At 47.6% G+C, this 24633-nt stretch overlaps 1 protein-coding gene across 1 annotated transcript in view; it reads right to left on the bottom strand.

The window, feature by feature from the left end:
* Positions 1 to 23721, bottom strand: part of TRPV4 (transient receptor potential cation channel subfamily V member 4) — a 165571-nt gene extending 141850 nt beyond the window's left edge. The window contains exon 1 of the mRNA XM_077295721.1: positions 23420 to 23721. The gene's annotated coding sequence lies outside the window, so the exon portion shown is untranslated. The remainder of the gene's footprint in view (positions 1 to 23419) is intronic.
* Positions 23722 to 24633: the final 912 nt, after the last annotated feature.

Below are 24633 nucleotides of genomic sequence, written 5' to 3'. Positions count from 1 at the left end.
TTGATAATGGAGGTTGCCATTGGCTATTCAGTTGTAGCAACGATGTATTATGCGCGGCTTTTCAATTGAATTGAGTGGCTGTTTGTAATACCGGTATGTCCTTTACATAAATGGATGAACCAGATCTGTAAAAGCAGCCCTCTCCTCTGCCTCATAAATGGGACCAACAAGAACCTTACTATGAAATAAATATGCCCTAATAGGACATACAAAAAGGTAGATTAGACAATCCCTTTAACTCACTCATGAAACCAGCACCATAATCCAATAGCAGTGTATTACATTTTGTAATTCTATTTACTATCAGACATTTAGAGCAATATGTACTTTGTCCCCGCCAGTAGTGACAGAGTTAAGCAATACAATTTATATGACGCGTAAGAGAAGTGGATTACTGCGACGCTGGGATCTCATACCTGTTAGGACTTGCAAAATATCTCAATAACATAATACTTCCAGGAAAGTTACAGTGTAATTGCAAACATGATCAAACACTAAGACAATGAAAAGTATTGCTATCCATTGAATAGAACTGGGATTATTAAACTGGGCATTTTCTACTGGAAAACATAGGTCACAGTTAGGAAAATAAGTTCCAGCCTCAATGACCTACAGCAAGCTCTGTTGCTGCAGGACTATGTATTATTAAAGAGCAGACTCAAATCAATATTCATTGCTACTTCAGGGTTGTAAAGTATATTGAAAATATGTGGAAAACATAGATTTATTATATCAATTGATTCTTAAAATTAGAGAAATAGAATTTTAACCCCTTCACCCCCCATACCTGTTTACACCTTCCTGACCAAGCCAAATTCTACAATTCTGACCAGTGTCCCTGTATGAAGTAATAACTCTGGAACGCTTCATCGAATCCCAGTGATTCTGACATTGTTTTTTTGCCACATATTGTACTTTATTTGTGGTAAATTTAGGTCGCAATTTTTTTAATTTGTCAAAATATCCGAATTTTGGCGAAAATATAGAAAATTTAGCAATTTCTAAACTTTCAAGTGTTATATCCTTAACCCCTGCCAATATGCCTATTTTTCCTATTGATTCATTTTGATCACTGTGATAGACCCTATCACATTGATAAAAAAAAATAAAAAAAAAATGTAAATCAAACCCCGCCTTGTCACCCCCTTAGGTAAAAATAGTAAAATAAAAAAAAAAAAATGCATTTTTTTCCATTATTTACAGTTAGGGTTGGGGTTGTGGTGTTGAGCTTAGGGTGGTAGTTAGAACTTGGGGGTTTCCACTGTTCGGGTACATCAGGGGGTCTCAAAACGCAACATAGTGCCCGCCATTGATTCCAGCCCTTTTTCCGTTCAAAAAGTCAAAACGATGCTCCCTCCCTTCTGAGCCCTGCCATGCGCCCAAACAGTGGCTTTCCCCCACATACGGGGTATCTGAGTACTCAGGAGAAATTGCTCAACAAATTTTGTGATCCATTTTCTCCTGATACCCTTGTAAAAATAAATAATAAAGTTTGGGTCTAAAGCTATTTTTTTGTGAAAAAAAGTAAAATGCTAATGTTTTTAGATTTAGGTTTATAGATTTACATTAGCGACAGTTGCGTCGTGTTTTGGCGGACCGTAGGCACAAAAAACGTTACATGTAACATTTTTGGCGTGTCGTGTCCGCCATTTTCGACCGCGCATGAGCGGCCGAAACTCCGCCCCCTCCTCCCTGGACCTTACAATGGGGCAGCGGAAGTGTCATAAGACTGTTTCCACTGCCCACGTCAGGCATCACTTTCACAACGCGCGTCGGCACGTCGGGCCGACGCATAGCGATGGCCCCTTGCCGACGCTAGTGTGAAAGCAGCCTTAGGGGTTAAACCAGTTAGTCATGCTGTACAAAATAATTCATAAATAACATTTCCCATATGTCTACTTTAAATCTGCATCATTTTTGACCAGCAACAGAAAACCCAACACATTTGGAAACATTTGCAATGAATAAATTGTAGTCATATTAAAAGGGAACCTGTCACCCCCAAAATCGGGGGTGAGCTAAGCCCACCAGCATCAGGGGCTTATCTACAGCATTCTGTAATGCTGTAGATAAGCCGCCGATGTTACCTGAAAGAGGAGAAAAAGACGTTAGATTATACTCACCCAGGGGCGGTCCCGCTCTGATGGGCATCTCAGGTCTGCTCCGGCGCCTCCTATCTTCATTCCATGACTTCCTCTTCTGGTCTTCACGCCGCGGCTCCGGCGCAGGCGTACTTTGTCTGCCCTGTTGAGGGCAGTGCAAAGTACTGCAGTGCGCAGGCGCCGGAAAGGTCAGAGAGGCCTGAAGCCTGCGCACTGCAGTACTTTGCTCTGCCCTCAACAGGGCAGACAAAGTACGCCTGCGCCGGAGCGTGAAGACCAGAAGAGGACGTCATGGAATGAAGATAGGAGGCGCCGGAGCGGACCTGGGACACCCATTTGACCGGACTGCAGCGGGACTCCCCCTCGGTGAGTATAATATAACCTGTTTTTCTCCTCCTTCAGGTAATATCGGGGGCTTATCTACAGCATTACAGAATGCTGTAGATAAGCCCCTGATGACGGTGAGCTTACCTCACCATCGATTTTGGGGGTGACAGGTTCCCTTTAAGAGCTTTTTCAGATGTCTGATTTTTGCGCATGAGACGATTTTCATAAATAGCACTCATACAGGTGACAGTCTATGAGGCCATTCACATGTCTGTGATTTTTTTTTATCTATTCACGTATGAGAAAATGAGATGACTCTCGTACCACACTCTGATCAGAGTTTGATCAAAAGATTGGTCCGATTTTTTTCGTACGCAAGAAAATATGGGATATTTGAATGAGCCTTTAAAGGAACCGGTCACCGGAAAAAATGCTAGTAACTTGCAGATATGGGTTTAATCTGTAGGTTATTAGCATTCTGAACCTGCCCAGCACCTACACTGGGATTCACACTGGTGGGAGGAAATGAAATTTATTCCTCCCTGCAACATTCCGGTTTCAGTCACTGCTCTGTGTATAGACAGAAGGGGCTGTAAAAGTGCCTCCGGTACTGACTGAAAGCCAGCCCCAATGACAAGCTGCTGTCAGTCAATGACAGGGGCATGGGAAGGGCAAGCGCAATGCACCAGAATTGGCACATTTAATATGATGCGCCAATTCTGGAGTAACTGCAGCCTTGTATTTTTAGCCTGAGATGGGTCCAATAACCAAAGACCATCCCAGCCTGAGAGTATAAGCCCACAGCTGTATGTTTTGCCTTGGCTGGTTATCAAAAATAAGGTGAACCCACAATGTTTTTTTAAGTTTATTTATTTAATAGGATACATAAGGCTAAACACCCAAGGGTGTAAGTTTATTATATGTAGGGGGCTTATGACATTATATATCTACAGGACATCTAGCTATTCAGTCTTTATTCCGACAGTTCAGACTATGAATTTACGGTACTTGGCTGATTAAATTTATGTTTTCCTTTGAGATCTGTGCGTAAATAAAAAAAAAATAAATTGGGGCATCATACACATGGTCAGTGTACCGTCAGATTTTTTTCCCCTCCCACCTGTAGACTTGCATTGGTGAGTACTGTCTGTTATACACATCCAATTATAGCATGCTGCGATATTTTACCAAGTGCGATCAGAGCTGAGAAAACAGATGAACACGGACTCACTTAATGACATTGGTCCAAGTACAATGCGGTATTTTCTTACATTGCACTCCCCTGTATTATACGTCAGTGTGAGCGAGGCATTAAGGCCGGGATCACACATGCGAGAAACACGACCGGGTCTCGCATGTTAATACCCGGCACTCGGGAGCAGAGCGTGCGGCTGCATTTACTGATATGCTGCCGCACGCTCCGCTCCTGAGAGCCATCGACAGTGTCGGGTATTAACATGCGAGACTCGGCCGTGTTTCTTGCATGTGAGATCTCGGCCTAAGGGATTTTCCCCTTTCATTTTTTTTTAAATCATTTTTTTTTTTTTAAGTAAACCTGTCACCAGTTTTGTCATGTGTCAAATAAAATTATGCTATTGAAGTGACATCAGTAGAGTGGGAGCATAGTGCTGGAACCTTGCGGGATGAATACTAGCAGATGTTTATCAAGAGAGACTTTTTTTTTTTTAGGCAACGTGTTACCAGTTTTGTCATACAGTATATCAACTAAAGCGATCATCTTATTCAGCGCCAGTGCTGCATTCCATATATAACCCCCCTGGATATCCCCAAACACCTTTTAACCCCTTTCCCACCTTAGACGTATAGTTACGTCTAAGGTGGCCTCCCCATTTGCTGCAGGCTCCGGCGATGAGCCCGCAACTTTTCCGGCACATGTCACATGTAGCCCTGCTCTGTGTAGCACAAGCGATCGGATGATCGCAGCTTCTAGTCTCACATGGAGACTATCGATACAAGTGAAAAGTAAAAAAAATGTTTTTAAAGATATTTAAAAAATACATAAAAGTTCAAATTACCACACATTCACCCCACTCAAAATTAAAACAATTAAAAAAAATAATACACATATTTGGTATTTCCGCATTCAGAATTGCCCAATCAACATATAAAAAGAATTAATCCGATCGGTAAACGGCGTAATGAGAAAAAAAATCAAAACGCCAGAATTAAGCTTTTTGGAGGCCGCATCATAGCATTAAAATGCATTAACAGGCGTTCAAAAGATTGCATTTACATCAAAATGGTATCAATAAAAATGTCAGCTCGGCAAGCAAAAAATAAGCCTCACCTAGCCCCAGATCACGAAAAAAGGAGACGCTACGGGTCCCGAAAAAAATGCCTATACGTGTTTGGTATCTATGAACTCGTAATGACCTTCAGAATTATAATGGTCAGTTTTAGCATTTAGGGAATATGGTAAAAAAGCAAAACAAAAAACAAATTCTGGAATTGCACTTTTTTTTGCAATTTCACAGAACTTAATTTTTTTCCCCATTTTCCAGTACACTATATCGCAAAACCAATGGTGCCGTTCAAAAGTGCAACTCATCCCATGAAAAAACAAGCCCTCACATGGCCATATTGATGGAAAAATAAAAACTTTATGGCTCTGGGAAGAAGGGGAGCAAAAAACAGAAACTCCAAAACCCAAGGTGATGAAGGAGTTAAAGTTCTCCCACACAGTATGTTTATCCTGTTCTCTGGTCTGAAAGGTGTCCATTCTGGGCTCTCTACTCCTCCTCCTGGCTGCTGCTAGCCGTTCTCCTGCTTTGATTGACATAAAATGATGCCTCCTGCATCATCTACATAGCTGGGAAAGATCCCATGCATGCGCACTATGCTTTGCCCTACTCCGGGCAGGGCCAAAAAAGTCAATGAGCATGTGTGGCGCCCCTGAGGGTCCAGCCATCATAGAGTACTGCACCTCATCCATAGTTGTGGTAGTCCGCTCTCAGGTAAGGAGGGGCACTGCACAGAACCCTACACCTGCATCCAACACCAGACAATTCAGTCAGGGCACCTGGATGCACCCTAAGGGAGGAAGGTCTCATCTCAGGCTGGATAGGAAAGGGTGTTGGAGGAGTGGGTGGGGTAGGTATAGTAGGGGTGGAGCTTGTTAGGAACATCAGCTAGTCGGAGATGGAGAGAGAAGTGGAGCTGAATAGACGTGGGGGTCTGCAGCTCCTGTCAGACAGAAAGGAGTTCCCAGAGAGAGGGAACTGAAGGAAAGTGACACGATAGAAAGAACTGAAGGAAGGGGTTCCAGGGGCATGGATAGTGAGAGATCTATCCGTGGGGCCCGTATATGCCGGTGTGATCGGTGGAGGTACCAGGTCGCAGTGAGGGCCCGGCCCTCAAACTAGTGGAGAAACTAAGGACTCAGCTAGCTAACCGGAGGCTGTGGTATCTGTATGTACCACAGCCACATTCACTGAAAAGGCAGCCATATAGGATCAAGAGGACTCAGAGGATGTCGCCGGACAAGGTCTGAGGCTGCTGGATTGGGGCACTGTGCGTGAAGTCGCAGGGCAGCCAGTGTAGTGAGACGGCAAGAGAAAGGAACATAAGAAAGAGGGTTCTGGAAAGTGTACCCAATTTGCTTGAGAGCTGGCTAGACCACAGACCTGGAGGACACAGCCTCCCAGCTGGGGCAACTAAGAACTGTGAGTAAAGCATTGGAAACTGTACCACACTGTGTCCTCACATTTATTTACTGCACCATTCACCCTGCACCACAGCTACTACAACTACCACAAGCAACATCATTACCTTTAACACTACAGATGCCCTGGGATCTAGCTCCACCTGTGGAGAGCTATACCAACTCTGCGGCATCAGCATCAACCAAAGCGGACTCTGAAGGAGCGTCAGCTAACACCTTTATTGCCGAGTACCACAGGTGGCGTCACGAATATTTTTTATTCAAACAAACCCTTTTAAAGACCTTCTGTGGCACCCCAGGAGTTCAGGTACCACAGTAGTGCTGCCTTCCTCTCGGGGAGGATAGTGCTATGCCTGGAAACAAGAGGGATCTCTTTGGCAGGTAACCACACAGACATACACACAAACCCACACCTTCTGAATCCAGGCAAGGAGGGGGAGCTCAAAACCCGGTTTTAGGGCAGCTTCCCTGAATAAACATCCTGGTCTGGAGGAGGAGTCAGTCAGTTAGTCCAGAGAGACCAGAGATTTCAGTTCAGTCTGGAGCAGAGGAGAGATTGAGGGCTCAAGGAGGCGACGATTAGGCCCCTAAGAGCCAGAGAGCAGAAACCGGGCACCGGGAGCCAGAGGTTGTGGATAGCTGTAAGGTCCACAGCAGAGCCGGAGGGCATAGGACTATAAGGATACTACCCATACCATGCCTGAGGCAAAGCAGCAGATAGAGCCTGGTGTCACCATGTCAGAGACCCCCCCAGAGTACAGCTCAAGCCGCCTGCCGTGCAGGTTCTCTCCCAGGACAGGAGAGAGAAAGGAGTACTTTGCCAGCAAACCACAGGTAGCAAGGTACTAGAAACCCAGTGCATAGAGGAAGGCTCCCAACTTGACCTGCCAAGGGGACTTCTTGTTTCTGGGCTGCCTGGACTCCTTCTGTACCTGTTGCCGATACCCTGGACTGCGGCCTACTATAACTCCAGTAAACCAGGTAAAGATTGCAACCCTATGTCTTATTATTTACCGGCACCCCACCATCCACCTTGGGAGCCCTAGGGACCCCAAGTCACCTGTGGGAAGCATCACCATCTTGCTGCAACAACACCACCCCAGAGGACCCCTTTAAGCAGCGTCGATCCCCTCTGACCGAAAGCCACAGGTGGCGTCACGAATAGACTTTATTAAACGTTTTAAAGACTTTCCCCTATTTGTTGAGTCCCAGGGCCACGGGCCGGGTCACAGCCACCGTGACATCCCCTTTAAGAGCGACCGGACTCGGTACCGAGTGTCCCCATTGCCCTGGTGTGCAACACACTTCCCTTTAACTTGGACGCCCAGGGCCATGGACTCCTTTAATGACCACCGGACCCGGCCCGAGTACCCCCACGGCCTTAGCGGGCACTCCACATGCGTCAGCAAACGTCTTTCCGGCTCATGTACTGAAACTATTTAGCGGCCTTTGCTGTGCCCATGCACACTGATATTTGAGGTTCTGCCTGCAGTAGACCAGAGAATAGTGCGCAGGACCGAGCCGGCGATTTCTCAGGGCAGGATTTTTCCCAGCTATATGGATGTCACAGGAGACATCTTCTACGTCAAAGCAGGAGGACAGCGAGCAGCAGCCGGGAGGAGGTGTAGAGAGCCCAGAATGGACACTTCTCTGACCAGACCGGCAGGATAAACATACAGCGTGGGAGAACTTTAAATTTGGGGGGGGGGGGATGTCAAGGGTTATATAACCATTTATGGAATGCAGCACAGGCACTGAATAAGATGATAGTTTTAGTTGATGTATGTCAAAATTGGTGACATGTCTGCCTTGATAAAAACATTGAAATCTGCAAGGTTCCAGGGCTATGCCCCCAGTCTGTTGTTGATGTGACATCAATAGTGTGGCCTATAACTGTGCTTGGCGGCTCATGCCAATAGGTCAGCATAGCCGTTGAGCTCAGCGATAGGCTGCAATGCTGACGACATAACATTATGGCAGCAACAGAGACGCGGCCCTAGATCTAGAGAGCAAGTAGTGGCTTATTTTTTTATTTTTTTTTTTATCATGGCACGCATGAATTATTTATTTTTTTCAAGAGGGTGACAGGGGACAAACCCTTTAAATAAGCTCTAAATGCAAGATTTTGGCACACCTCAGCTACCAGGGGAATACATGATCTACCATGAAAGCTTGGATTCTAGGCCTGTTTAGCTTCAAGTATGCACATTCAGACTGGACTGGCCTCGGCTCTCCTAAACAGAGAGCGACAGCCTCATAGAAACATATGAAGCGGGGAGACCCGTGGCCAGTCTGTGCATTACGGTCCGATCTCGGACATCTAACCGCGCCCTAAAAGAAAATGCAAAATAATCATTTTTCTTTAAAGTAGCAATGGTAAGACTATATACACCGTACACAATATACAAACAAAAGCAGCTGATATGTTCCAACATGTGGACATTACGATATCCAATTATTATGGGAAAAGTTGCTAATAGTCTTTATTAAAAATAACATTGTTTTTTTAAACCCTTATACTTCAATGTACACTGTGTTCCAAATTATTATGCAAATTGCATTTAAGTGTCATAAAGATTTACTTGTTTTGTTTTTCAAATAAACTCATGGATGGTATTGTGTCTCAGGGCTCAATGGATCACTGAAATCAATCTTAAACACATGTGATAATTGGTTTTCCAGGTGATTCTAATTAAAGGAAAACTACTTAAAAATGATGTTCCACATTATTAAGCAGGTCACAGTTTTCAAGTAACATGGGAAAGAAAAAGGATCTCTCTGCTGCTGAAAAGCATCAAATAGTGCAATGCCTTGGTGAAGGGATGAAAACATTAGAAATTTTCCAAAAACATAAGCGTGATCATCGTACTGTTAAGAGATTTGTGGCTGTATCTGAGCACAAATGTGTTTGTGCTGATAAAGGCATAATGAGGAAGATTTCTACCAGGCAAGTTCATCGGATTAAGAGAGCAGCTGCTAAAAAGCCATTACAAAGCAGCAAACAGATATCTGAAGCTGCTGGTGCCTCTGGAGTCCCTCAAACCTCAAGGTGTAGGCTCCTTCAAAGGCTTGCTGTGGTGCATAAACCTACTATTCAGCCATCCCTAAACAGTGTTCACAAGCAGAAATGGTTGTATTGGGCCCAGACATACATGAAGACTAATTTCCAAACAGTCTTGTTTACTGATAAGTGTTGAGCAACCCTGGATGGTCCAGATGGATGGAGTTGTGGATGGTTGGTGGATGGCCACCATGTCCCAACAAGGCTGCAACTTCAGCGAGGAGGTGGAGGTGCAGCGCCCCAGAGTCCTGGTCGTTGCAGTACTGTGGCTCCGCCGCTAAGGGGAGCTATGGTACGTCTGATGGCACTGAAGGAGGTCATCTGACCAGGTATCACAGACACCAATATATTTCACAGCCGGGCCTCCAGGGGGAGCTAAGGGTTCTATTCATTAGGCCACTCCTCACATACTGGTAAAACTGGGGGTCAGGCAGGAAGTTAGGGAGAAAGCTGACTGGGTTGGAACCAGGCAACACCTTGTGGCAGAGGGTGTTGTGGGGGAAGATTCGGTAGGGCCCCTGTCGGGGGTGGGATCCTGACAGAGGCCTGGCAATTGAAGAGAACGTAACGGGACCGTGCCTGCTCAGTATAGCGGCGGTGCCCAAGGAAAGATTGGAAGCGAGATAGATTGTGCTGAGTGAGAAACGAGATCAAAGCAAGAGGAGAAATACCGGTAGGAGTCGTGCTGTAAGACCGAGGCAACATCCTACTGAGGCGCACAACCGGCGGCCGGAACGCCGAGGAAGTATTAATATATCTAGCTCCAAGCAATACTTCAAACCAACAGCAGGACAGTCAGTCTCAGGCGGGTTGTCTCACATACATCACCTATGAAGACATGGGGGGCGCACTAGGAGAGGGGCGACTCTAGGGTCCCGGAAGAGCTCCGAGCCTACTCGTCATATGGGTGCCGTCCTAACCAGAACATCAGGGAGGGACGGAGGAGAAGAACATCATCTGAACGAGTTGTGAGGGAACATAAGAAACAGACACAACGGTTGTGGGGACTTTCCGTAAGCACAGCAGGGAAGGACCACAACACATAGCGCTAGCAGGAAGGCACAGATTTCCACCTGCAAAGAGAACTCTGGAGGTGCCATTGGACCGGCCGGACTTGCGCAGCCTGGTTATCCGGACGCCAGACTGAGGACCCAGAGATCTTCAGTAAAGAGGTAAAGAGACTGCAACCTGGTGTCCTCGTTATTTACTGCACCGCACCACCACCACCATCCACATCTATCATTCACTGTACGTCGCCTCCCCACCAGCGGGGTCACGGACCGGGCCTAGCCACCGTGACAACCCCAGAGCAGAGACTCAGAGGCCCGGTACCGGGTACCCCTTGGCCCTGCGGCGGTGGGGGCGCTGCAGAGGAGTCATGTTTTGGGCCAGAATCATGGGAAACAGCTGGTAGGGCCCTTTAAAAAAGTTGTCCACTACTATAACCTTTTTTTTTTTTTTTTTTTTTTTCATAAATCTTGCTATTATGTGCCACTGAAAACATCTACTGTGTTTATTTTAGCAATATTACCTTTTATCATGCTGTAGCAGCACATTTTCAGTGCTGGATTCAGCTCTCATGGGGTTAATCGACAACTTCCTTTCTCCTGAGTTATTGTGCTCTAATACTACAAGTTCCATGATGCATTGCACTGCTACTAAGCACGAACCTACCACACCCTCTCCAAAACACACCCAAACCCCTCCCTCCTCTAGCTTCAAAAAGATTTGTGATGTCATTTCTGTCCAACATCCTCTTTTACATGTGTCCAACCTACACTCCATTACACATAGATAGATAGATAGATAGATAGATAGATAGATAGATAGATAGATAGATAGATAGACAGATAGATATGGGATAGATAGGTAATAGATAATAGATAGATAGATACAGATATATCTATATATCTATGTCTATTTCCATAGATATGTCCATATCCATGTTTCTAAACCCCTTCACCACTGGAGCTTTTTTCGTTTATCGCTCCCCTTCTTTCCAGAGCCATAATTTTTCCGTCAATATGGCCATGTGAGGGCTTATTTTTTGCGGGAAAAGTTCTACTTTTGAACGACACCATTGGTTTTAGCATGTCGTGTAACAGAAAATGTGCAAAAAAAGGCAAAGTGCAATGAAATTGCAAAAAAAGTGCAATCCGACACTTGTTTTTTGCTTGGCTTTTTTGCTAGGGTCACTAAATGCTAAGGCTGTGTGCACACGTTGTGGATTTGATTGCAGATCCGCAGGGTTTTTTGCTGCACTGAATTGCATCAAATCCGCAGTGTAGAGCACAACAACCAATGTAAGTCTATGGGAGCCGCAGACTTGTTGTGCACATGCTGCGGAAAAGGCCGCACCGAAACACAGCTTTTTTTTTCTCTGCAGCATGTCACTTCTTTTGTGCCGAACTGCAGCATTTCTCTGCACCCATAGACTTTTATGGAGTCGGGCACATCCGCAGCAAAACGGCAGATGTAAAAAAGATCTGCAGTTTAGATGCGGATGTGGGTCCGAGAAACGCTGCAGTTCGGGAGGATGGAAGTGTGTGGGCGGCAGAGCCGGACTGGGACTAAAATTCAGCCCTGGCATTTGAAGTTACACAGGCCCACTTGTCACATGGTGACTGTATAATATCTTTGTACACTTGTAGGCAGGGCCGGTTTTAGGCAAAGTGGGGCTCTACGCCTAGGCAAAGTTTAAAATGGGGCCCCAAATGCTAACATATTGCACATCACACAAAAGCATTTCAGTTGTATTTACATGCGCTGATCTCAGGCCACTAAATGAGTTTGATCGACAATACTGAAGTTGTTCAACGCTTGTTTCCCGGCCTCTTTCCACCGTCTGAGAAAGAATGATGGGACAGAACGATCACTAACAGATCACTAACCGATCCCCATACAGTATCATGTTATCAGCAGCACATCTACAGTTTACAGCGGCGATGTGCTGCTGAGAACAATGATTTTTGTTTCGGCAAAAACAATCTGAATATGCAGCATTTTACTTGTTTAGCCCGCACAGTGTTATATACAGCAGAGCCCGCACAGTGGTATATGCAGCACAGCCCGCACAGTGGTATATCCAGCACAGCCCGCACAGTGGTATATCCAGCACAGCCCGCACAGTGGTATATCCAGCACAGCCCGCACAGTGGTATATCCAGCACAGCCCGCACAGTGGTATATCCAGCACAGCCCGCACAGTGGTATATCCAGCAGAGCCCGCACAGTGGTATATCCAGCACAGCCCGCACAGTGGTATATCCAGCACAGCCCGCACAGTGGTATATCCAGCACAGCCCGCACAGTGGTATATCCAGCACAGCCCGCACAGTGGTATATCCAGCACAGCCCGCACAGTGGTATATGCAGCACAGCCCGCACAGTGGTATATCCAGCACAGCCCGCACAGTGGTATATGCAGCACAGCCCGCACAGTGGTATATCCAGCACAGCCCGCACAGTGGTATATCCAGCACAGCCCGCACAGTGGTATATCCAGCACAGCCCGCACAGTGGTATATCCAGCACAGCCCGCACAGTGGTATATCCAGCACAGCCCGCACAGTGGTATATCCAGCACAGCCCGCACAGTGGTATATCCAGCACAGCCCGCACAGTGGTATATCCAGCACAGCCCGCACAGTGGTATATCCAGCACAGCCCGCACAGTGGTATATCCAGCACAGCCCGCACAGTGGTATATCCAGCACAGCCCGCACAGTGGTATATCCAGCACAGCCCGCACAGTGGTATATCCAGCACAGCCCGCACAGTGGTATATCCAGCACAGCCCGCACAGTGGTATATCCAGCACAGCCCGCACAGTGGTATATCCAGCACAGCCCGCACAGTGGTATATCCAGCACAGCCCGCACAGTGGTATATCCAGCACAGCCCGCACAGTGGTATATCCAGCACAGACCGCACAGTGGTATATCCAGCACAGCCCGCACAGTGGTATATCCAGCACAGCCCGCACAGTGGTATATCCAGCACAGCCCGCACAGTGGTATATCCAGCACAGCCCGCACAGTGGTATATGCAGCACAGCCCGCACAGTGGTATATCCAGCACTGCCCGCACAGTGGTATATGCAGCACAGCCCGCACAGTGGTATATCCAGCACAGCCCGCACAGTGGTATATCCAGCACAGCCCGCACAGTGGTATATACAGCACAGACCGCACAGTGGTATATACAGCACAGCCCGCACAGTGGTATATGCAGCACAGCCCGCACAGTGGTATATACAGCACAGACCGCACAGTGGTATATACAGCACAGCCCGCACAGTGGTATATCCAGCACAGCCCGCACAGTGGTATATCCAGCACAGCCCGCACAGTGGTATATCCAGCACAGCCCGCACAGTGGTATATGCAGCACAGCCCGCACAGTGGTATATCCAGCACTGCCCGCACAGTGGTATATGCAGCACAGCCCGCACAGTGGTATATCCAGCACAGCCCGCACAGTGGTATATCCAGCACAGCCCGCACAGTGGTATATCCAGCACAGCCCGCACAGTGGTATATCCAGCACAGCCCGCACAGTGGTATATCCAGCACAGCCCGCACAGTGGTATATCCAGCACAGCCCGCACAGTGGTATATCCAGCACAGCCCGCACAGTGGTATATCCAGCACAGCCCGCACAGTGGTATATCCAGCACAGCCCGCACAGTGGTATATCCAGCACAGCCCGCACAGTGGTATATCCAGCACAGCCCGCACAGTGGTATATCCAGCACAGCCCGCACAGTGGTATATCCAGCAGAGCCCGCACAGTGGTATATCCAGCACAGCCCGCACAGTGGTATATCCAGCACAGCCCGCACAGTGGTATATCCAGCACAGCCCGCACAGTGGTATATCCAGCACAGCCCGCACAGTGGTATATCCAGCACAGCCCGCACAGTGGTATATGCAGCACAGCCCGCACAGTGGTATATCCAGCACAGCCCGCACAGTGGTATATGCAGCACAGCCCGCACAGTGGTATATCCAGCACAGCCCGCACAGTGGTATATCCAGCACAGCCCGCACAGTGGTATATCCAGCACAGCCCGCACAGTGGTATATCCAGCACAGCCCGCACAGTGGTATATCCAGCACAGCCCGCACAGTGGTATATCCAGCACAGCCCGCACAGTGGTATATCCAGCACAGCCCGCACAGTGGTATATCCAGCACAGCCCGCACAGTGGTATATCCAGCACAGCCCGCACAGTGGTATATCCAGCACAGCCCGCACAGTGGTATATCCAGCACAGCCCGCACAGTGGTATATCCAGCACAGCCCGCACAGTGGTATATCCAGCACAGCCCGCACAGTGGTATATCCAGCACAGCCCGCACAGTGGTATATCCAGCACAGCCCGCACAGTGGTATATCCAGCACAGCCCGCACAGTGGTATATCCAGCACAGCCCGCACAGTGGTATATCCAGCACAGCCCGCACAGTGGTATATCCAGCACAGCCCGCACAGTGGTATATCCAGCACAGCCCGCACAGTGGTATATCCAGCACAGCCCGCACAGTGGTATATCCAGCACAGCCCGCACAGTGGTATATCCAGCACAGCCCGCACAGTGGTATATCCAGCACAGCCCGCACAGTGGTATATCCAGCACAGCCCGCACAGTGGTATATCCAGCACAGCCCGCACAGTGGTATATCCAGCACAGCCCGCACAGTGGTATATCCAGCACAGCCCGCACAGTGGTATATCCAGCACAGCCCGCACAGTGGTATATCCAGCACAGCCCGCACAGTGGTATATCCAGCACAGCCCGCACAGTGGTATATCCAGCACAGCCCGCACAGTGGTATATCCAGCACAGCCCGCACAGTGGTATATACAGCACAGCCCGCACAGTGGTATATACAGCAGAGCCCGAACAGTGGTATATACAGCAGAGCCCGCACAGTGGTATATACAGCAGAGCCCGCACAGTGGTATATCCAGCACAGCCCGCACAGTGGTATATCCAGCACAGCCCGCACAGTGGTATATCCAGCACAGCCCGCACAGTGGTATATCCAGCACAGCCCGCACAGTGGTATATCCAGCACAGCCCGCACAGTGGTATATCCAGCACAGCCCGCACAGTGGTATATCCAGCACAGCCCGCACAGTGGTATATCCAGCACAGCCCGCACAGTGGTATATCCAGCACAGCGGTATATCCAGCACAGCCCGCACAGTGGTATATCCAGCACAGCCCGCACAGTGGTATATCCAGCACAGCCCGCACAGTGGTATATCCAGCACAGCCCGCACAGTGGTATATCCAGCACAGCCCGCACAGTGGTATATCCAGCACAGCCCACACAGTGCTATATACAGCACAGCCCGCACAGTGGTATATACAGCACAGCCCGCACAGTGGTATATACAGCACAGCCCGCACAGTGGTATATACAGCACAGCCCGCACAGTGGTATATCCAGCACAGCCCGCACAGTGGTATATCCAGCACAGCCCGCACAGTGGTATATCCAGCACAGCCCGCACAGTGGTATATCCAGCACAGCCCGCACAGTGGTATATCCAGCACAGCCCGCACAGTGGTATATCCAGCACAGCCCGCACAGTGGTATATCCAGCACAGCCCGCACAGTGGTATATACAGCACAGCCCGCACAGTGGTATATACAGCAGAGCCCGAACAGTGGTATATACAGCAGAGCCCGCACAGTGGTATATACAGCAGAGCCCGCACAGTGGTATATCCAGCACAGCCCGCACAGTGGTATATCCAGCACAGCCCGCACAGTGGTATATCCAGCACAGCCCGCACAGTGGTATATCCAGCACAGCCCGCACAGTGGTATATCCAGCACAGCCCGCACAGTGGTATATCCAGCACAGCCCGCACAGTGGTATATCCAGCACAGCCCGCACAGTGGTATATCCAGCACAGCCCGCACAGTGGTATATCCAGCACAGCGGTATATCCAGCACAGCCCGCACAGTGGTATATCCAGCACAGCCCGCACAGTGGTATATCCAGCACAGCCCGCACAGTGGTATATCCAGCACAGCCCGCACAGTGGTATATCCAGCACAGCCCGCACAGTGGTATATCCAGCACAGCCCACACAGTGCTATATACAGCACAGCCCGCACAGTGGTATATACAGCACAGCCCGCACAGTGGTATATACAGCACAGCCCGCACAGTGGTATATACAGCACAGCCCGCACAGTGGTATATCCAGCACATCCCGCACAGTGGTATATACAGCAAAGCCAGCACAGTGGTATATACAGCACAGCCCGCACAGTGGTATATACAGCACAGCCCGCACAGTGGTATATCCAGCACAGCCCGCACAGTGGTATATCCAGCACAGCCAGCATCTCTCCTCCTCCTCCCCCCCCGACAATGTCCCCACAGTCCAGTAAGGAAAAAAAAAAAAAGGGGGGTGAGTCGGCGGCGGCAGGGGGGTGAGTCGGCGGCGGCAGGGGGAGGAGGATTGAGCGGCCCACGACTGGCACCGGCCCTTCTGGCATTTGCCAGAAGTGCCCGATGGCCAGTCCGGCCCTGGCGGGCGGAATGTGGGCAGTGACGGTGTGCGTGTATGTGTGTGCTGGGTCTGCGGGCTGTTCGGATGTGTGCAGTGCTGTTCAGGTGTGTGCGGGGTCTGCGGGCTGTTTGTGGGGAACTGTTTGGATGTGTGTGGCGCTGTGCGGGACTGTTCGGGTGTGTGCGAGACTGTTCGGGTGTGTGTGACGCTGTGGGGGACTGTTCGGGTGTGTGCGGGGATCATCCAATGGGACTACAAGTACGCAGCATCCAATCTGCAGCTAATTCGGATGTAATCCGGACAGTGGACACGCACCCTACACTATCCATACATCTATCAATAGATATATCTATCCACATATATCTATAGATAGATATAGGAATAGATAGATGTATGCATCTATAGATCTATCTATATGTAGCTCTGTCTATCCATTTCATCTATCATCTATATGTCTATCTATCTGTGTGTAATTGAGTGTGGGTTGGACAAATGTAAAAGAGGAGGTTGGACAGAAATGACATCACTCAATAATGTTCAATAATACTTTAGCTTTCAAAAACGCATACAAAAACGAACAAAAAACACGCAAAAACCGCACCAAAAAAATAAAAAAAATGCATCTAAAGCGCGCAAAAACTGCACCAAAAACTGCATCATAACCGCACCAAAACCTGCATCAAAACCGCACCAAATACTGCATCAAATCTTCACCAAAAACTGCATAAAAAAGCATCAAAAACCTGAATCAAAACCACGCAAAAAAACCGCACCAAATACTGCAGCAAAACCAAACAAAAAAGCCGCATCAAAACCGCGCAAAAACATGAAAAAAACGTGAAAAAAAATGCATCCAAAACGCAGCTGCATTCTCTGCAAGGAGATGCAGATTTTGTGCAGACAATTCTGCACCCAAATCTGCAACGTGTGCATACAGCATAAAACTGACCTGCCATTATGATTCTCCAGGTCATTACGAGTTCATAGACACCAAACATGTCTAGGTTATTTTTTATCTAAGTGGTAAAAAAAATTTCAAAACTTTGCTAAAAATAAATAAAATAATTGCGCCATTTTCTGATACCTGTAGCATCTATATTTTCTGAGATATCGTGTCGGGTGAGGGCTAATTTTTGCGCGCCGAGCTGACGTTTTTAATGATACCACTTTTGTGCAGATACGTTCTTTTGATCGCCCATTATTGCATTTTAATGCAATGTCGCGGCAACCAAAAAAACATAATTTTGGCTTTTGATTTTTTTTTCTCGCTATGCCGTTTAGCGATCAAGTACATTTTTTATTTTTGTATTGAAAACAGCTGACATGTTGCGGCTTTGAAGTGGGCTCACCGCGAAGCCCACCTCAAAGTGGGGGATACTGCCAGCTGACGTACTATTCCGTCAGCTGGCAGAAAGGGGTTAATAAACAATATGTTTATGTAATAAAAAAAAAAACGGCGTGGGCTCCCGCACAATTTTCTGCACCAGAGGGGGAAAGCCGACGTCCGGGGGCCAATATTTGTAGCCTGCTATGAATATCAGCCCGCAGCTGTCTGCGTAGCCTTTACTGGCTATTAAAATAGGGGGACCCCCCCAAAAAAAAAAAATGACGTGGGGTCCCCCTATATTTTATAGCCAGAAAGGCTACGCAGACAGCTGCCGGCTGATATTCATAGCCTAGAGAGGGGCCATGGATATTGGCCCCCCCTGGCTACAAATACCAGTCCGCAGCTGCCCCGGAAATGGCGCATCTGTAAGATGCGCCAATTCCGGCACTTAGCCCCTCTCTTCCCACTCCCGTGTAGTGGTGGGATATGGGGTAATAAGGGGTTAATGTCTCCTTGCTATTGTAAGGTGACATTAAGCCGGGTTAATAACGGAGAGGCGTCAATAAGACACCTATCCATTACTAATCCAATATTAATAAAAGGTTAATAAAACACACACATTAGGAAAAAAGTATTTCTTCATTTAACCATACTTACCATATTTCAGACCCTGCAAAAAACGTAAAATAATAACCCGTATACTACCTGTCCACCGTAGTCCAATTAATAATGAGTGTCCCACGCCGATCTCCCCTATAGAACAGTGACATCGGGTGATGTCACTGCTCTATAGGACCCTCAGTGACACACAGACAGGAGACAATGGCTCCTGCAGTGCATCACTGAGAGGTTACCTTAGGACAAATCTCACTTTATGCCAATTGCTGCCTGTGAAAATTTCTCAACAGCAATGGCATAAAGTGAGACTAGGGACTATTTTCTCACAGGGGCGTAGGAATACATTGTGAGGAATACATTGTGGTGGAATACCTTCCTCCCCTCATTGTATTCCTGGTGCCCCTAGAGAGTGGTCGCATCAGCAGATGCTCCTGCTCTCCACGGGAGATCGTCGTGGGACACTCGTTTTAATTGGATTTCTGCGGATCAGGGAGTATATTGTTTGTTTATTATTTTAATATTTTTTTACAGATGACAATGGCTTCGGGGAACAAAGTGACAAGTGATGGTGAGTATGTACTCTATGTTATATGTACTGTATGTAGTATGTATGTACTGTATGTATGTACGTACGTACTGCATGTGGCATGTTTCATGTCGCATGTCACATGTTGCATGTCGTCGCATGGTGCATGTCGTCGCATGGTGCATGTCGTCGCATGGTGCATGTCGTCGCATGGGGCATGTCGTCGCATGGTGCATGTCATATGTTGCATGTCGCATGGTACATGTCACATGTCGTCGCATGTTGCATGTCGTTGCATGTTGCATGTCGTCGCATGGTGCATGTCGACGCATGGTGCATGTCGACGCATGGTGCATGTCGCCGCATGGTGCATGTTGTCACTAGTGTTGAGCGATACCGTCCGATACTTGAAAGCCGTGACGTAATTTCAGGTCCTGCAGGATTTTAAAATTACGTCCCGGCGTTGTGATTGGTTGCGCCGCAGTCACATGGGCGACACAACCAATCACGGGAGGCTGGACACGCGCGTATTTTAAAATGCGCGCTTGTCCAGCCTCCCGTGACGTCCCGGCTTGTGATTGGTTGCATCGCGGTCAACCAATCACAAGCCGGGAGGCTGGACGCGCGCATTTTAAAATGTGTGCGTGTCCAGCCTCCCGTGACGTCACGGCTTGTGATTGGTCGCGGCGGCCATGTTGCCGGGACGCGGACCAATCACAGCAAGCCGTGACGTAATTTCAGGTCCTGCAGGATTTTAAAACTACGTTCTGGCGTTGTGATTGGTCGCGGCGGCCATGTGACCACGACGCGCCCAATCACAACGCCGGAACGTAATTTTAAAATCCTGCAAGGACCTGAAATTACGTCACGGCTTGCTGTGATTGGTCCGCGTCCCGGCAACATGGCCGCCGCGACCAATCACAAGCCGGGACTTCACGTAACCAAGTAAACGCGCGAATTTTAAACAAACAACGCTGCCGGTTCCCTCGCTGAGGTCCGGGCTGCGTCGGAGAGGTGAGTATAGCAATATTTTTTATTTTAATTCTCTCTTTTACACATTATTACATTAATGTTGTTTCGATACCCGATACCACAAAAGTATCGGATCTCGGTATCGGAATTCCGATACAGCAAGTATCGGCCGATACCCGATACTTGCAGTATCGGAATGCTCAACACTAGTTGTCACATGTTGCATGTTGTCGCATGGTACATGTTGCATGTCGTCGCATGGTGCATGTTGTCACATGTTGCATGTCGCATGTCGTCGCATGGTACCTGTCACATGTCGTCACATGGTGCATGTAGGCACATGGTGCATGTCGCCGCATGGTGCATGTCATATGTTGCATGTTGTCGCATGGTGCAAGTCGTCGCATGGTGCATGTTGTCACATGGTGCATGTTGTCGCATGGTGCATGTCGTCGCATGGTATTGCATGTCGTATGTTGTCACATGTCGCATGTTGTTACATGTCACATGGTGTGTGTTGTATGTATGTACTGTATATGTGCATTTCTTTTTTTTTTTTTACATTCACATTAGCCGGATGATGGGACTACTACTGTCCCATCATTGGCTAATGTGTCACTCACTGTCACTGTAGCAGGCAGAGCCCGATGGGACTTGTAGTCCCATCGGACAATGCCTGCACACAGAGAGAGAGAGAGACACACACACATACCCCAAATACCACCACCCCCAGCAGACCCAGCACATACCGGTGCCGGCACGCAGAAGCCCGGCACCGGCACGCACATACCGGCGCCGGCACACAGAGCACCCGCACCGGCACACAGAGCACCCGCACCGGCACACAGAGCACCGGCGCCAGCACACAGAGCTCCGCAACGGCGCCGGCACACAGAGCACCCGCACCGGCACGCACATACCGGCGCCGGCACACAGAGCACCCGCAACGGCGCCGGCACACAGAGCACCGGCGCCAGCACACAGAGCACCCTTACCAGCGTGCAGACACCGCGCCGGGACAATGATCCCTGCCTAGCCCCGCCCGCCCCCAGCACAGCCCCGCAGGCAGCCCCCAGCCCCGCCCACAGCCCAGTCACTCTTGATGAGTGACTGCTCTGACTGTGCGGCTGGGACACGCCTGCTGCTGACGTCATGTCAATTTCCAGAGTCTGGAAATTGACGTGACGTCGGCGGAAATAAGCGGTGGCTGCAGCCTGGGGGTCACGTGACCCAGACTCAGCCACCAGCATAGCGCCGCTCACAGGAGAAAATGGCAACGCAAGGTATTTACACAATTCATCAGGGGCCCCGGGGGGATACATTGGGGGGATAACTGAAAGTAGTGGACAACCCCTTTAAGGTTCCTGAAGGTGTGAAAATGACCTGTGCAAAGTATATAGAGTTTCTGACTGACAACTTTCCTCCATGGTATAAAAAGCAGAAACGTGCCTTCAGGAGCAAAATCATCTTCATGCTGACAATGCCTCATCTGATGCTGCAAAGAATACCTCTGAGTCATTGGCTACTATGGGCATAAAAGGAGATAAACTCATGGTGTGGCCACCATCTTCCCCTGACCTCAACCCTATAGAGAACCTTTAGAGGATCATCAAGCAAAAGGTCTATGAGGGTGGGAGGCAGTTCACATCAAAACAGCAGCTCTGGGAGGTTATTCCAACTTCATGCAAAGAAATACAAGCAGAAACTCTCCAAAAACTCACAAGTTCAATGGATGCAAGAATTGTGAAGGTGACATCAAAGAAGGGTTCCTATGGTAACATGTAACTTGGCCTGTTAGGATGTTTTGGCGTTAAATAGCTTTTTTGTTCAGTGAATGTGACCTCCTAATGCTGCAAATTCCACAAATGAGCATTTTCAGTTCTTTAAAACATATCAAGTGTTTAGAAATTCTACTGTGCTTAATAATTTGGAACAGTGCATTTTGAGTTTTTATTCATTTTGGAGATTATACTGTTATCATTGGGAGGTTTCTTCAATAAAATTTGATGTATTCTCTAACGGGTGATGACTTTTATTAGACTGACTGTCATTTGCACCGACCATTTAGGAAAATCTGATAAAAATGTAATTTGCATAATAATTTGGAACATAGTGTAGTCTCCATAGAAGAGAAAACTTATCTCCGGACATATTTGTAGGCTGCATCCCCTGCACAGCTGTACCAGTAACGCATACAAGGGGACGGATCAGCGCCACAGCCCCTACATTCTCAGAATCCATGGGGTTCCCAGAGGTCCTAAATCGCATAAAGTGATGGCATAACCTTGTGATAGGAGAAACCCCTTTAAATTATGAAATGAGCCTCACTTACACAATCCCTAGATTGTATTTGGAATTATTTTTCACATTCGTGTCACAATGTCAACCTCTTCTCTCAAAGGAATCGGTCAGTCATCACTCAGCACGAGTGTCGTGTCATCTTTGTTCAGATCGCCATGTTTTCTATGCTTCACATCTATTCGTTTGTAGTCATTGACTATATGCACACTGTAACTTACAATACATCTACAGCAGCACATTTCTACATCATTGCACAAATCATAGCCCCATTCAGTATTGCATTTGCACCTTTTTTGTAAGTATTTTTTGCCTGTTTTTTATCCCTTATTATTTTAATTTGCACCCTTTTTTATATGTGTTGGCCTGTGGGCAAGGTTTTAAAGTTTCCAGATGTTCTCAGCCGATTCATGAACAGCGACATTTTTTTGCAATTTTGTGTCGGAAACATACTTCATTACTCTACTGAAGTGATTTCACACTCCAATTAATCAGATATTTTTGTGAAACGTGCAACTTTTTTTGTGCTAAAAAGTCACAAAACCAGTTAAAGACAAACATAGATTCTTTAAAAAAAAAAAAAAAAAATTGCAGCAAAATTCATGAACCACATATACAATTTTAAAGAATTTGACGCAAAAAAAGTCAACAAATACCACAAGACGAAAAAAGAAAAGCCCATTGCTAGACTAGATTAGGAAGCTTCCTCACAAATTCTGTCATTTTTTACCAAAATCAATGACATAATGCGCTAACTTTTCAGAAAAAAAATTGACCGGCACCATGAGAGAAACATAACGGACCCCGGCTATAGTCAGTGGGTTGGCTGTGGTGTGTCCGTCCCCAGTACGAGTTCTGATATCTGTTCCTATTACAGAAGACGTGAGTGCGGAAGGTGGACCCCACAGTAGTAAAGAAATCGCTGATCTTGTGTGGCCCACCCGGACAGTCAGTAACAGAACATACCTGGTTTTCACAGCCTCTGACAACAGACAGGATCCTAGAATAAGAAGCTGGAGATTGAGGTCCTAGAAAGTATTTGCAGTGAGTCCACTCCAGTCAGGTCCTATATTGTCACCCAGGGCTGACTGAGTCTTTGTATCCAGTCCCCCAGAGAAACAGGAAAGTGTCAAATGTTGTAGAAACCCCTCATTCATACTCCAGCCCCACCTGTCCTTATGTGGATAGACTTCACCTCCTACTCCTTCCACACTGCAGCATTCCCCACCCCTCCTCCTCAGCAGCAACATTTCCTCCCAGATCCCCTCCCAAACCTCAAAATAACGCCTATATCTACTCTCACATCCCTCTCCGCTTCCAGCAGCCTGAGGCATGTACTAAGCAATGTAGTCATCTGCTAATGTCACTGATGGCATGCTGAGATTTATAGTTCTACAGAAACAAGCTAAACATTTACATTTATTCCAAACATTCTTGAGGTGAAAGATTTAAGGGGGTTGTCAAGGCGTAGGTATTTGACCACCAATCTGCAGGACAAGTCATTAATTAATAGCATATCGGTGGGGGTCCAACGCCTAACGCCCCCCCACCGTCAGCTGTTTTTGCCCCTGTGGCTGCCGGATGTAAACACTTTGAACAAAGCTGCTGAGCATTTACAAGAATAAGTATAGTTTATTCTGTTATGAACTACAATGTATCCATAAAAATTAGATGATATGTGGGTGATCCGTATTGGAACCATTTTTGGGTGCACCCATAAATGTGAGGAGGCAAGTCTCACCTGACATTCAGAAGAAACTGGTGCAGGCTGTGATTTTTTTTTTAACACACAGATTTGGGTCATAAAAAAAAGAAATTCTGAACAGGTTAAATAATATTGGTCCATTTGAGGTCAGATTTTTCACAGTCAGGCGGAAATATGATTGTGTGATCTTAGCCTCAAAAGAAGCCACGATAGCAAAACAATAGTTGTTGCCCACATAACACGCGGCATGTTTTTACTGAGATATTCCAGTCTGATCCCTGTATAAAACACTTTTACCAGTGCGCTATTGTATATTACTACTCCATGACACGGTCAACGATTTTTCCTTCATGGTGGAACCACAAGGATGAGCAATTTGATTTGCACTGACTTGGTCAGGTGTCCAGTCTGGATCTCAGGGGCAGCTGGTCTTCAGTTCTGCACCCAGCAAACTGGGCGACTCTGGCAATTACAC

Source organism: Ranitomeya variabilis, chromosome 1 (genome assembly GCF_051348905.1).
Source record: "Ranitomeya variabilis isolate aRanVar5 chromosome 1, aRanVar5.hap1, whole genome shotgun sequence".
Classification (NCBI taxonomy): domain Eukaryota; kingdom Metazoa; phylum Chordata; class Amphibia; order Anura; family Dendrobatidae; genus Ranitomeya; species Ranitomeya variabilis.
Note: the sequence above shows the minus strand (reverse complement) of the source record. Positions and strands in the feature narration are given on the sequence as shown.